The following is a 13,028-nucleotide window of genomic DNA, read 5'->3' as shown; positions in this document are numbered from 1 at the left end:
TTTTCAAGTCGTGTTGAACCAGTCATTTTTAAAAATCAGCAAAATTCATTTTTAAGGCAGCTCAGCACGCATTCAGCAAGTCTTGCAAAGTGTTTTCAGCCATGCAATAATGTGAAGCCACTTCTCAAAGACTTTGGGACTAGTAATGATGCATGTTGTGGGCGTTTCTTCTCTCTGCTGCTATTACCTGCTGTAAATGTGTTAAACAAGTGGAAGCAGCAATTGTAATTCTGTTGAGGGTTCTGGCCAGGTAACAAGTCATTACCCTCTTCCATAGTATTCCATTCTGTCATTCCCTTTCCAGCTTGCCAACTTTTTTTTCAAGTAACACACAATATCCCATGGTAACTGAATGTGATGGATTCTCGTTGAGGTTTTAGAAATTTATATATCTATATCTATCTTCTAGACAGACAAGACATATTCTGAATGTAGACATGCATATATGTATGCATGTGTGTGTGAATGTATTTTGCCAAATGTTTATTCTCTCCTTTTTTTGCTGTTATTCCCCTCTTATGGTGGATGCCACCTCTAAATTTGTGGTTAGAAATTCAGTACAGTGGTTAGCAAAGCTCTCCTGTTTTGTGAACCTGACTATTTTTCTTTTTAAAAAAGTTTAGATCCAAAATAAGGGTAAAGGTAAAGGTTTTCCCCTGACAATCTAGTCATGTCCGACTCTGGGGATGGTGCTCATCTCCATTTCTAAGTCGAAGTGTCGGTGTTGCCCATAGACACCTCCTAGGTCAAGTGCCCAGCATGACTGCATGGAGTACCATTACCTTCCTGCCCAAGCTGTACCTATTGTTCTACTCACATTTGCATGTTTTTGAACTGCTAGGTTGGCAGAAGCTGGAGCTAACAGCGGGAGCTCACCCCACTCTCCGGATTCAAACTGCCGACTTTTCGGTCAGCAAGTTCAGCAGCTCAGTGGCTTAATCCGCTGCACCACCAGGGGCTCCAGATCCAAAATAGTTAATAATAAAATAAAATAAAAATAAAACCTCTGCTTATTATTTTTTGAATCATTCAAAATAGTTAATAATAAAAGATTCAAAAAATAAAAAACAGAGGTTTAAGAAGCCCTAAGTGAAACAGAAGAAACATAAATAGATAAATTAGTTTGTCCACCACATACATAAAAAGAAAACCCAGGAGGAAAACCTTATTTTTCTTACAAAATTGGCACCAACAAAATGAGTGCCAGCTAATATCAAGACTGTTTGATTCACTCATATGCTAAGGAGATGGAGTGTGTCTATAATTTTTAAAAATAATTTTTATTAGAGAAGTTTCTAATTGTACCTAAAAAAAGATAGGGTTTATAAGGTTGGAAAGATATGGGTCGGGAAAAGGCTGGGGGTGGGTATTGGGAAGTGAGAGATAGAGGGTAGGAAAGAGGAAAAGATGGGTGGGGGAAGACAAAGAAAAAGTTATGTCTTCCATTCTACTTCCTTACTTTCACACCTATTACTTTTAGTCTCTTTTATTATTTAAAGAAAAAATAAAGAAAAATAAATTGTCTTATCCCCTTTTCATCATCCTAATTTTGGACTCTTTCTTTCTTTATCCATTTTATGTATTTAAATAGTCTTTGAGAAGCCTCCAATCAGTTGTTTTAATAGCTCTTCCAGTGTTTCTCTTCATTAAGAATGCTGGTATGTCCATGTCTTTTATTTCTGTTATTTTGTCTAGCCATTGTTCCTTGGTAGGTGTTTCTCTGTTTTCCAATATTTTGTGAAAACTGTCCTTGCCGCAGTTGTTAAATATGCAAGTAGTATGTCTTTGTTTACATAGAAATCTATCTCCATATCCATCATTCCTAATAAATATTATTCAGATTTCATTGAGAATTTTACTTTCAGGATCTTTTGGCATTTTTCATGTATCATTTTCCAATATCCAATTGTTTTCTTACAGGTCTGCCAGATATGGTAATAAGAACCTTCTTGTGATCTACATTTCCAGCATTTATTCTGTGTGTTTTTATACATTATTCCTAATTGCGGGGGGGGGGGGGGGGGGGGGATATGCCAACGCTGGCTCTTCAGCTTAGAAATGGAGATGAGCACCAACCCCCAGAGTCAGACATGACTGGACTTAACGTCAGGGGAAACCTTTACCTTTACATATGCCAGCAATGCATCATTTTAAGCCAGTTTTCTTTCAGATCCATGAGCGTATTTTAATTTCTTAGTCCATATTTGCTCCCGTTCAGATAGTTTAACCGGTCTACCAATGTTTATAGCCCATTTTATCATACAATTCTTGATCTCTTCCGTTTCGGTGGACCATTCAATTAGTTAATTGTATATTTTGGTTATTGTCTTATCCATTTGTATCACTTTGTCCCAAAATTCTTCACTATCATTGAAGCCAGTTTTTTTTTATCTATATTATAGTATTCTTTAATTTGCATATATTGGAACCAAGAGAGATTTTTGTAGCTTTGGGTTAATTCCTCTTGAGTTCTCAGTTGGAACCTACCATTCTTTTTAATCAAAATTTCCTTATAGGTAGGCCATTTTGTCCATCCCAACAATCTTCTTTGGTTTGCTTCCAGCGGGGATATCTTCAATGGGGTCTTGGAATAGAAATGTCTTTTATATCTTTCCCAAATTTTTATTAGGGTGGACCTGAGCATGTCTATTATACAGCATTAATGAAACAAGGAATCTAGTAGACACGTTATTTTTTTTCTTCCTTCCTCTTGTATAGTGATATAGGAATCAAAGATTATTTTTAAAAAGCCAGAATAGGATAATGAAATAAGAAATCAACTACTAGGCAATCATCATAATGAATAAAATAATTAAGTACTGCACAAAAAAGTCTATTTGAAACTCTGCCTCTTGAAAAAACTGCGGGAAACCAAAATCCACAGGGAGTTGGCCATATTTGATTTCCCCTTTCTTTGCATTTGACTCCTCCTATTTAAGTCATGAGTTTTTCCTGAATGACAAATGCTCTTGATACCTATTTTGGATAAAAAGCAGCTAATATATTCTAATAATGTTGAGGATGCAAATAGTGATTGTAATAACAAAGTTCACAGACAACAGTAATATGCCAGCATGAACTTTTATCTCCAATCATCAAATTTCTGTGCCTTCAAATTCATTTATTCAGAAGAGACTTTGTCATTGCTTGCCTCCTAGATTGATAGAGTGTGCCCAAGGTCATCCTATGGATTTCCATAGCTTCACAGAAAGAAAATTAAAACTCACATGGTTTTCTGTTTCCCATTTAACCAGAAAATCTTACAATGCATTTTTTTTCCTGAAACTTACACTTTAAAAGTAAGTGCAACAGTGCATTCTCTCAGATCTGATATACTTTGGTATGAGCAATATACTATGTTTTACATTGCAGTGATAATTCAGAATAGCAGTTCCTATACAACTGCCCTTTAAAATGACAAGCATCTCTGTAGTAATTGCATAGAGGTCATTGAGCATCAGGGTCAACTGTCAGTGTCTTTTAAAAACTGAATTAAGTACAGTACAAGCCCCATATCCATTGGGCCAGTAGCCATGGTTTCATTTATCCACCTCCAACAAAATATGGCCAACTTAGGCATTTTCTAGGTCTTGCACATTTTTCTTTTTTGTGAGTGTGTGTCAGGAGCGACTTGAGAAGCTGCAAGATGCTTCTGTGTGAGAGAATTTGCCATCTGCAAGGATGTTGCCCAGGGGACGCCCAGATGTTTTGATGTTTTACCATCCTTGTGGGAGACTTCTCTCATGGCCCGCATGGGGAGCTGGAGCTGACAGAGGGAGCTCACCCACTCTCCCCAATTCGGACCAAGCAGTCCTGCTGGCACAAGAGTTTAACCCATTGTGCCACTGGAGGCTCCTTCCAGTAAGACTTCATGGGATTCTTGAGCTGAAAGTATATAATTTTAAAGGGGTTCTCTTCATTATTATCCATGGTTTTCTGTATCCATGCGAAGCCCAGGGACACATTCCCCCACAGATAGGGGTGTGTGTCATACCGTACTTGGAACCTATGAAAGCAACTAACCCATAACAAATACAGAGTTATCACCACAACTGTTTTGGCTGCAGTTATAACACACACTTCCATGGATGGAAGGAAGCCCCATAAAACTCAGTAGGACCTATTGAGTGTGTATGGACTGAATTCCACTATTAATGTATGAACCCTCGCACCAGGTTCATGCTTAGTAGTCTTCTGATTGGATGTCAGGTTTAACTGTCCCAGAAGAGAGAAATCTTCCTCAAAAACTCGACCTGTTTTTAGGCATTCCCTTTCTCTCCCACACTTTAAAAAAACTTTTGTATTCTTGGAGACATAACTTTGAATCATGAGAGAGACAGCCAGGGGAGAGCATGGCGTCCTCTAATCCAACAAGTCACCTTCCCCAGCTCAAACACCAAGCGATCCCCCCCTCCTTTTCTCCCCAGCCTTATAAGAAAGAAATTGACTTTTGTTTGGAGTTTGTGAAAAGTGGGACTCGGGTCCCAGTCAATGGGGCTCCCCGCGGTGCCCTCTGAGTGGAGCCATCTCGAACCAGTCAGCCACGGCACCAATTAATCCGCCCTTTGTCAGAGGCCCAGGCCCAGCAGCAGCAGCAGAAGCAGCAAAGGCAACAGCAACACATTTGGCCATTGTTCGGGCCTTCATGCAATGGGATTTATCCTTTCAAAGAGCCAGTTTTGTCCCAAAGAGTTCGAGCGGAAGTTTCTCACTGACAATTTGCCCCAAATAGATAGATTTGTCAGCAGCAACCTCCTAAAAGAAAAAAAGAGGCCATCATCATTGTCGTTGTCATTATTATTTTTATTATCATTTATTTGACGTTGTGCTCTTTCTTTGTAGATCTGGCCTGGGCAGGTGTGGCAGCTAAGTACATTCGTCCTGAGGCTGAGGTGACGAAGGAATCCATGGGGTGGATGAAACGGCTCTGTTCATCTCAAGACAGATGTAGCAGCCAAGCTTCTTTGTACAGCTGCTTTGACTTCTTAAAGACTTGGGAGGGGGTGAAAGTCTTTTACATATCATTATCACGATTACTACATAGCATTGCATTAGGCAGGGTCGGTTTGGCAGCCTCCAAATGCCTTGCTAAGAGATCTGTATGAATTCAATATGAAAAAGATTTTCATAAGACCCTGAACTATGCACCATGGTGGCATTTTTGCCTAACCTGTTGTCATTGGGCAAATCCACCTGGTACAAGACAATGAGCAAAAAAAAAAGCCGTTGCTATTTCCAAGCTATCTGATTACTTTACAAATCACCACTGAATGCAATGACCTGTGTATTCCCAGCAGAGGTGACAGATCCATATGTGTAAGAATTACTTTTGACTGAAATTAGGGACACTCATTGGATGAACCTTTAGTCTTCTCTCGTCTAACAAATATACACACATGCAAATATACATGTCCACATGATAGCTAAGAGATATAAGAATATTAAAATCAAAATCTGAAGGAAGGTTAACAGACCTTTATTTTATAACCCCAGGTCTCACTGAGCCTGACTAGCTGATAGCAGCTGGGGACTGAAATGACTGAATACTTTTCTCATAAACACATTAAAAATGGTGGTCCTTTGCACACATATGAATCCTGGAAGAAAAATTCCACTTTCTGCCTGGTCTTCTGGTTTTCTTTATTGAATGAGGTACATGGAATTATGTGAATTTCTCTCTACAGCCTCAAGTGCTACAAGGCAGGCATGGTTCTCCCATTTTGTGAATAAGATGTAGATAAAGGATTAATATTTAGAACTATATACCTGACATACAATGATATATTATTACAAAGTATGAAAAGTAGTAGAAAACCAGTGTAGTATAGTGATCTGAATATTGGACTAGGACTCTGGAAAAATGAGGGTTCAGTTCTCTACTTCTCCATGGAAACTCATTGAGCAACCTTGGGCAAGTCATGTTATCTCAGTCTTGCAGAAAGGAATCGGCAAACCTTCTTTGAATGAATTTTGCCAATAAGTCCCTCTGATAGGGTTGCCATAAGTCACTTTGAAAGCAAAGAAGAAGAAGAAGAAGAAGAAGAAGAAGAAGTCACTGCAAATGTTCTTAAAATACACTAGTTTTTTGATTGACTGACCACATTTGTTGTTGTTGTTGTTGTTGCTTACCCACCTCTCTGTATGGACTGAGACACGGAACTATCTGTCATAGACTCTGACTTTGGATACTGATGTTGAGCTGGATAAAATACCTTTGTGGCTTTTTCTTCAACTAGTGAGACTTTTTGATTGGGGAACATTGAGTTATAGCTTCTTCGTCCCACCAGGCACAAATCCACAGCCAGCCCACAGCAAGCACTGGTTACCCACTTAACCTGTCTAGGTATCCACTGCGTGGGTTTCGCTGTCCTCAGTCCGGATCTCAGTATCTACAACTTCCTTAAATTGCTTGATTTCAAATCTCCCCAACTCTCCCTGAAAACTAATGTATTCCCAGCACTAAAATATAAAATTGTCATTGTGTTATTCCTCAGTCACTTGACTACTGCCAGGCAACAGCCCATGCCATGCCCCCATGCATATTTTCTCATGGCTTCTCTAGAGAAGTTGATGCTTTCTTAGCCATTTTCAGTACACTTTTTCTCATAAGATGGTGTATATATCATATTTATTGATTTATTTATTTGTCACACTTGTACTCTGCCCTTCTCACCCCAAAGGGGACTCAGAACAGCCTTACAAAGGCAACGATTCAATGCCATACATATACATATTGGTAAATAAACAACACATTAAAAACAAAAAAATAAAATATCAACATTAAAAACATCAGCTAAAATCACGAAATCCAAGTCATACTCCAGGGCCATTCCATTCGTCATTTGTTTGTTCAATTTCTTGTTGCACTGTTCAAATTTACTGACCAAAGGCTTAGCCCCAAAGCCACATTTTAGATATCCATATGGATACTGAGTCAGGAAAAGGTTGGTTTTAAAAAGGCCACATGAAGTTTTAAAAGGCACTAATTCAAAATGTTTCACAAGAGCTTGGAAAAGCTATGTTGAGGGCAACAGTTCCCAGAATCCTCCAGCCAACATGACCAGTACTGCCAGAAAAGTCACTTTTCCAGGTTCTGCTTTAAACACAGATACACAGTAGGTTTGATTGGGAAACATTGTTTCAGAATGTGCAGTTTCAGCATCAATTGCTACATGATAAATCAACAATTATACTATATATGCCCCAGTCACTGACTGGGTCTATTCTAACTGGCACTAGCAATTGCATTTCCCACTGGATTTGCCATTCTATATATTGGCAAAGCCCTTGCACTCAGTTTACTCAATTGTTGAAACATAATCCATTATTTCAGTCCCAAGGAATGTGTAGCAGTTTGTTTTGGGCAATAAACCTGGTGGGAAGAAGTTGATAATATGGTAATTATGCATAAATAAAATTAGCTGTGTTGTTCACTCTATATTTTCTATGGAATTCCTTGGCATTGGATGTGTTATCCTAGTTCTTCTTCTTTTAGTGCGGAAGTATGCACCTTGGTTACATGGCATTGGACATATTTCTGAATCACTTTCTCATATGTGGTGAAGAGAATATTGAAAGGCAATGACCTGTTGTTTATCCATGAGGTGATTGGATACTTCAGACTCAAATCACATCAAACTCCAGGAGGTCTCTGACAAGTACTCACTAGTTCAAACCACTTACTGTCAATGGTCTCATATGCAAAGTGTCAACAATATTTAAACAATAGTTAGTGAGATAAGGAAAGTGGTTAAATACTAATGTTGTAGAATTTCAGATTAATCTGACAGGCATACTTGTACTCACAATCTTGTTAAAGTGTAGGGTGCAATGTAGGATAATAACCACTTGTAAACAAATCATTATACCTGGAACTAAAGGTGATTATGGCAACACATATTTCTTTGCTCTTTCTCTTTGCAATGATTTAATGAATATTGCTTTGCTTTTGTAAGTTACCATAATTCTAGTACATCAATTGAATAGTTAAGACAGATCAGTTGCAATAAGTGGGAATCTCTTCCCATGTGATAAACACATCCAGTCACAATATGATCAAATGTCATTGCATTGTCTCATATGCTGAATAAGTTAGCACAAAAATCCTATTACAGATTGTGGTCTTAGCTACTGTATTTCTTCCCTCCACTTTTTACTTCTTTGATTTATAAAACATAGATTTAAAAAGATCTTACACCATCACAATTGTCATGGATCAGCACGCCATACAATCGCTGTGGTACTTCACATAACCAGCTGCTGCTCCCTGTCTTTAAAATACAATGCATATACAGTACATATTTTAATCATGTTTTCCAGAGCCTCTTCCATTTCAAAAAAGAGGATAGGTACAGAGTTTGAGGTGTCCGGTCAGAAAAACACATCACACCCTCTTGTATAATTAAAGGTTTTCCCCTTGATATTAAGTTTAGTCGTGTCTGACTCTTGGGGGGGTTGGTGCTCATCTCCATTTCTAAGCCGAAGAGCCGGCATTGTCCGTAGACACCTCCAAGGTCATGTGGTCAGCATGATGGCATAGAACGCCATTGCCTTCCTGCTGGAGCAGTACCTATTGATCTACTCACATTTTTCATGTTTTCAAACTGCTAGGTTGGCAGAAGCCAGATGCTGACAGCTGGAGTTCCCTGGATTTGAACTGCCAACCTTTCAGTCAGCAAGTTTAGCAACTCTTTAACCCACTGCACCACCAGGGGCTCTCCCTTTTGTATACAGAATACAAAAAACAAACAAACCCACAAGCACCTTATAAATTTTTGAATTATGCTTGGGTACATTTTGAGAGCCCTTAGTGTTTAATATGTTAACCTACCGTATATACTCATATATAAGTCATCCTCATGGATAAGTTGAGAGCAGGTCTGAGGAGCAAAATGAGGAAGTTTGATATGACCTATGGATAAATCGAGGGTCATTCCACTGAGAGGGGAAGGCATTGGTGCCTCTTCCGGGAGTCAGACACCCCCTGCCCCCGGCTACCACCAACGTTTTGCTGCCCATGCATTCAAGGAGGCCAGAAGCAGCACCACAGCAGAGACAGTAGAAGAGCTTAGTGCATCTTTTAGGTTCTCCCAGAACAGACTAAGCTCTTGCCTTTCACTACTCTACTCAGAGAAGAGGATTGTTCTTTTTTTTATAACAGTTAAGGTGCAGCAGAGTTTCTCAAACTGTGCTCCTCAAGGTGTTTTGGACTTCAGTTCCCAGAAATCCCAGCTGTTAGGAATTGTGGGAGCTGAAATCCAAAACACCTAGAGGATCAAAGTTTGAGAAACCCTGTGGTACAGTATTCACACTGATGTGTGGATAAGTTGACTGCAGTTTTTTAGCTTGTTTTTTTTTTACTCATCTTTCTAGACTTATACATGAGTATATAGCACCTTACCCAGTCTACTTTTACAACTTTTACAACCCTTTAATCCATGTTTTTTTATTAGTTTTTGTCATTTGTTTTTATTGGGTAATGTTTAAATTTTTATAATTGTGCATGTCTCTTGTTTACTGTTGTGTTTTATATTGCTATTGTTTTTATTCGGGCTTGGCCCCATGTAAGCCACCCTGAGTCCCCTTTGGGGAGATAGAGGTGGGGTATAAAAATAAAGTTATTATTATTATTATTATTATTATTATTATTATTATTATTATTATTATTAGTTCATTTTCTTCTTGTACACAAATTATGTCATGTAAACTTTTTTTCAGAGCCCAGTACATAATATGAATATTTCTTTCATTCAGAAGCAAGAGAAAATGCTTTTTAAAAAGCACAACACTCGTTCTGGAGCAAATTAGTAAGAAACGTTGTGGTAAATCATATATGTCCATGGATTTTATTCACTTTCCATGCATCCCTCAGTGTTGGAATATAATGGAGCATCTAGTGATGGAAAGATGCCTTATATTAATTACGTACCATACATTCTACAACTACAGTAAATATGCATAGCAAAGAAATTTTATTACAACACTGGTACTTTGTCATGAGGATGAAAATTGCTATTTCAATATGACTATTACCCCAAGCTTTAAATGTTTTGCTCAATGGCTGCCCTCCTAACTGAGTTTTAACCAACAACTAGTTGTTTTTTTAGATGGAGATTTTCAATAAGGGTGGGAATAAGATGTCACTTCCAGATTTATTTATTTTTTATCTTGTCAGAAGCAACTTGAGAACATACAGCAAGTTGCTTCTGGTGTGAGAGAATTGTCCGCCTACAGAAACGTTGCCCAGAGGACGCCCAGATGTGTTAGCTGGGAGACTTCTTTCATGTCCCTGAAAATAAAAGTTGACCACAGAGTTATACTGAAGGATCTAGGCAGAACATATTAATCAAATACGTAAATAAATCCACAAAACTTAAACCTACCAGTGTGGAGGGCCAATTGTGTATCACACTGGCTCTATGTGCTGCTTAAAATCTGTGTCTCAAGAAACCAGAGCCCATGTTTTGGAAGTGAGAGCAACCTAAATGACGCAGCATTTCCCCTTCTCTAACTAAGAGTTTGAGGCTACAACTCACTAGGCCCATTTCCTCTGAAAGTCATCCTCGGCTGAAGTTAACAACTGGATCAATCAATATACTACCCTCAGAAGTTAATTAACAAGTAAACCCAGGCCTCTTTTAGAATTGCTTCGTTAAAGAATTTGTCTCTCAAACGGGTCAAATACCAGCGGAGGCATACAAGCCAGGCTGGGACTGGCATTTCCTTTTCTGAAGGCATCTGGGATTAATGGGCCGTTTCATTGCTGCAAGTGAACTGCAGCTGAATTGCCTGCACTGCTTCATCTCTGAATGAAGGGACCAGGAGAATGCTTGGTGACTGATAGCTTTTGTTAGCGCAAACAGCCTGGGCTCTGGCATTATTCCTCCCCCTTGCCTCTCATTGAAGATACATTAGAGACTGGGTGTCAGTGACCAGTCTTCTGGCTCACTCTACTGGCTTGCTCTTGAGCTCACCTGTGACTCCCTTCCACATTCTCTGCAGTTTGCCTCTCTCCCAAGAGCTGCCCCAAAAGGAAATTGCTGAGTAGATGGTCAGCTGATATTGTCTCCATTTCATCCCATGTATCTTCTTTCTTCCTCTTGGCTCTGTTCTGATATTTCTTTCCAAGGCCCTGCATCTAACATGGAGAATTGCATGTTTTTTTGTACCACAGTGCCCAGAATATCCAAACTGGTTTTGGCCCTAGTGATAAGTGTAGGCTCTGGTATCAAATTGGTTCAAGAGGAGCCACTTAAGACATTTGGCTGCCAGTCCCAGAGTTCTTATACACATCTGCATTATCACCACATACCCCGTGATGTATTGAAAATATGAATGGATCATCATAGACAGAGCTTCCACATCACATGAAATGGAATACTTTTAAACAGAGTCTGTTCATATTCTGGTGTCACATCACAAAATGCAAAAGAGACAAGTGATGAGCACCTATGTAAGAATGCTTATACACACACTACAGCAATCCTGAGTACAATTACTTAGATTTGCAAGGCTTAGCTTATTAAATCATTAGACAAAGAAATCCAGGCTTTCTAGGATGCAGTTCAGTTTGGGAACAAAAACAATCTTGCTTGCCTTGGTGGATGATCAAGACAAGACAGCAGGGAACGTTGTGTACGTGTTAGTTTTGCTGCATTCCTCAGAAGCTTACAATATAATCCACTATGCCTTCCTTCTGGGGCAATTGATCTCACGGACAGTTTCTCCAGTGGTTCTCTGATCTTATTTGGATGAACATTCCCAGGATGTTTTTCTGGGAATTATTGCTCTTCCGGGGTTGTTGTGAGTTTTCCAGGCTGTATGGCCATGTTCCAGAAGCTCTCCTGACGTTTTGTCCACATCTGTGGCAGGCATCCTCAGAGGTTGTGAGGTATATTGGAAAAACCAAGCAAGGAAGGTTTATTTAATATCTGTGGAAGGTCCAGGGTGGGAGAAAGAACTTTTGTCTGTTTGAGGCCAGTGTGAATGTTGTAATTGATCACCTTGATTAGCATTAATGGTCTTACCAGCTTCATGTCCTGGCTTCTTCTTGCCTGGGGGAATCCTTTTTTTGGAGGTGTTAGCTGCCTCTGATTGATTCATGTCTGGAATTCCTCTGTTTTCAGAGTGTTGTTCCTTATTTACTGCTCTTATTTTGGAGTTTCTTAATTCGGGTAGCCAGATTTTGTTCATATTCATGGTTTACTCCTTTCTGTTGAAATTGTTCACTTGCTTGTGGATTTCAAGTCTGACATGATAGTTGTTAGAGATAGTTGGTATTGCTCTTCCCTTGGCCATTTGGCTATGGCAGTCTTTCCAAACCAAGTATCCACCAGATGTGTTGGAAACTGCACCCAGTATGGCCATTGGGTAGGAGGAGTGGCAGGAGTAGGAAGGCATCATCTTGGAGAAGTTCTTCAGCATTAACATTCTTCAGCATTTGTCTAGATCCAAATCATAAAAGATTTGCACCAGTGATATACGTATATTCAAACAAATTAGTTTTAATAAGGAATTTATTTCCTTATTTAAATAATTAGGTAAACCCACTAATCTATTTAAGTAAGCTTAATCAGTTTAATGGATCTACTCTGTTTGCGAATCATAATTAACAACAGTTCCAAGTATAATAGACCCAATGAATTAAATTTACAAAAGTGTTGATTTTCACTTGTTGGAAAATCAAGTTCATATTGACTTGTAAAATTCTCTTTGAATCAAGCTTTTAAAAACAAATTGAATAGGTCTAGTGTGTCTCTGATGAGGGAATTATGTGGGGTAGATACAATCAAATATATTGATTTAAACTTGCACTGTATTGATTCACTGTAAGGCTCAAGGCCTTACATGCACCTGAGGGTAAGGCCCATTGAACTTCGTGGTTCTTTCTTCTTATATGTAGTATTACTTTGTAATGTTTTTCAAATTAATTCCTATATATTTCTACCATGAAATAAGACCATGGAGTACAATACAGTGAATTAACTGTAATCGCAGTTAAATAAGTATAAAATTGCAGCTTAATCTGG

At 38.8% G+C, this 13,028-nt stretch overlaps 1 long non-coding RNA gene across 1 annotated transcript; it reads right to left on the bottom strand.

The window, feature by feature from the left end:
* Window positions 1-10,139: 10,139 nt before the first annotated feature.
* LOC134295560 (uncharacterized) lies at window positions 10,140-11,487 on the bottom strand. The gene is made up of 2 exons (XR_010002186.1): window positions 10,974-11,487; window positions 10,140-10,288 (listed from the first exon to the last, which is right to left on the bottom strand). It is a non-coding gene; the product is annotated as an uncharacterized LOC134295560 (long non-coding RNA).
* Between the last annotated feature and the right edge of the window lie 1,541 nt (window positions 11,488-13,028).

The sequence above is a fragment of the Anolis carolinensis genome, chromosome 1 (assembly GCF_035594765.1).
Source record: "Anolis carolinensis isolate JA03-04 chromosome 1, rAnoCar3.1.pri, whole genome shotgun sequence".
In the NCBI taxonomy this organism is placed as follows: domain Eukaryota; kingdom Metazoa; phylum Chordata; class Lepidosauria; order Squamata; family Dactyloidae; genus Anolis; species Anolis carolinensis.
The sequence above is the reverse complement of the archived record's forward strand: the minus strand, read 5'-3'. Positions and strand labels throughout refer to the sequence as shown.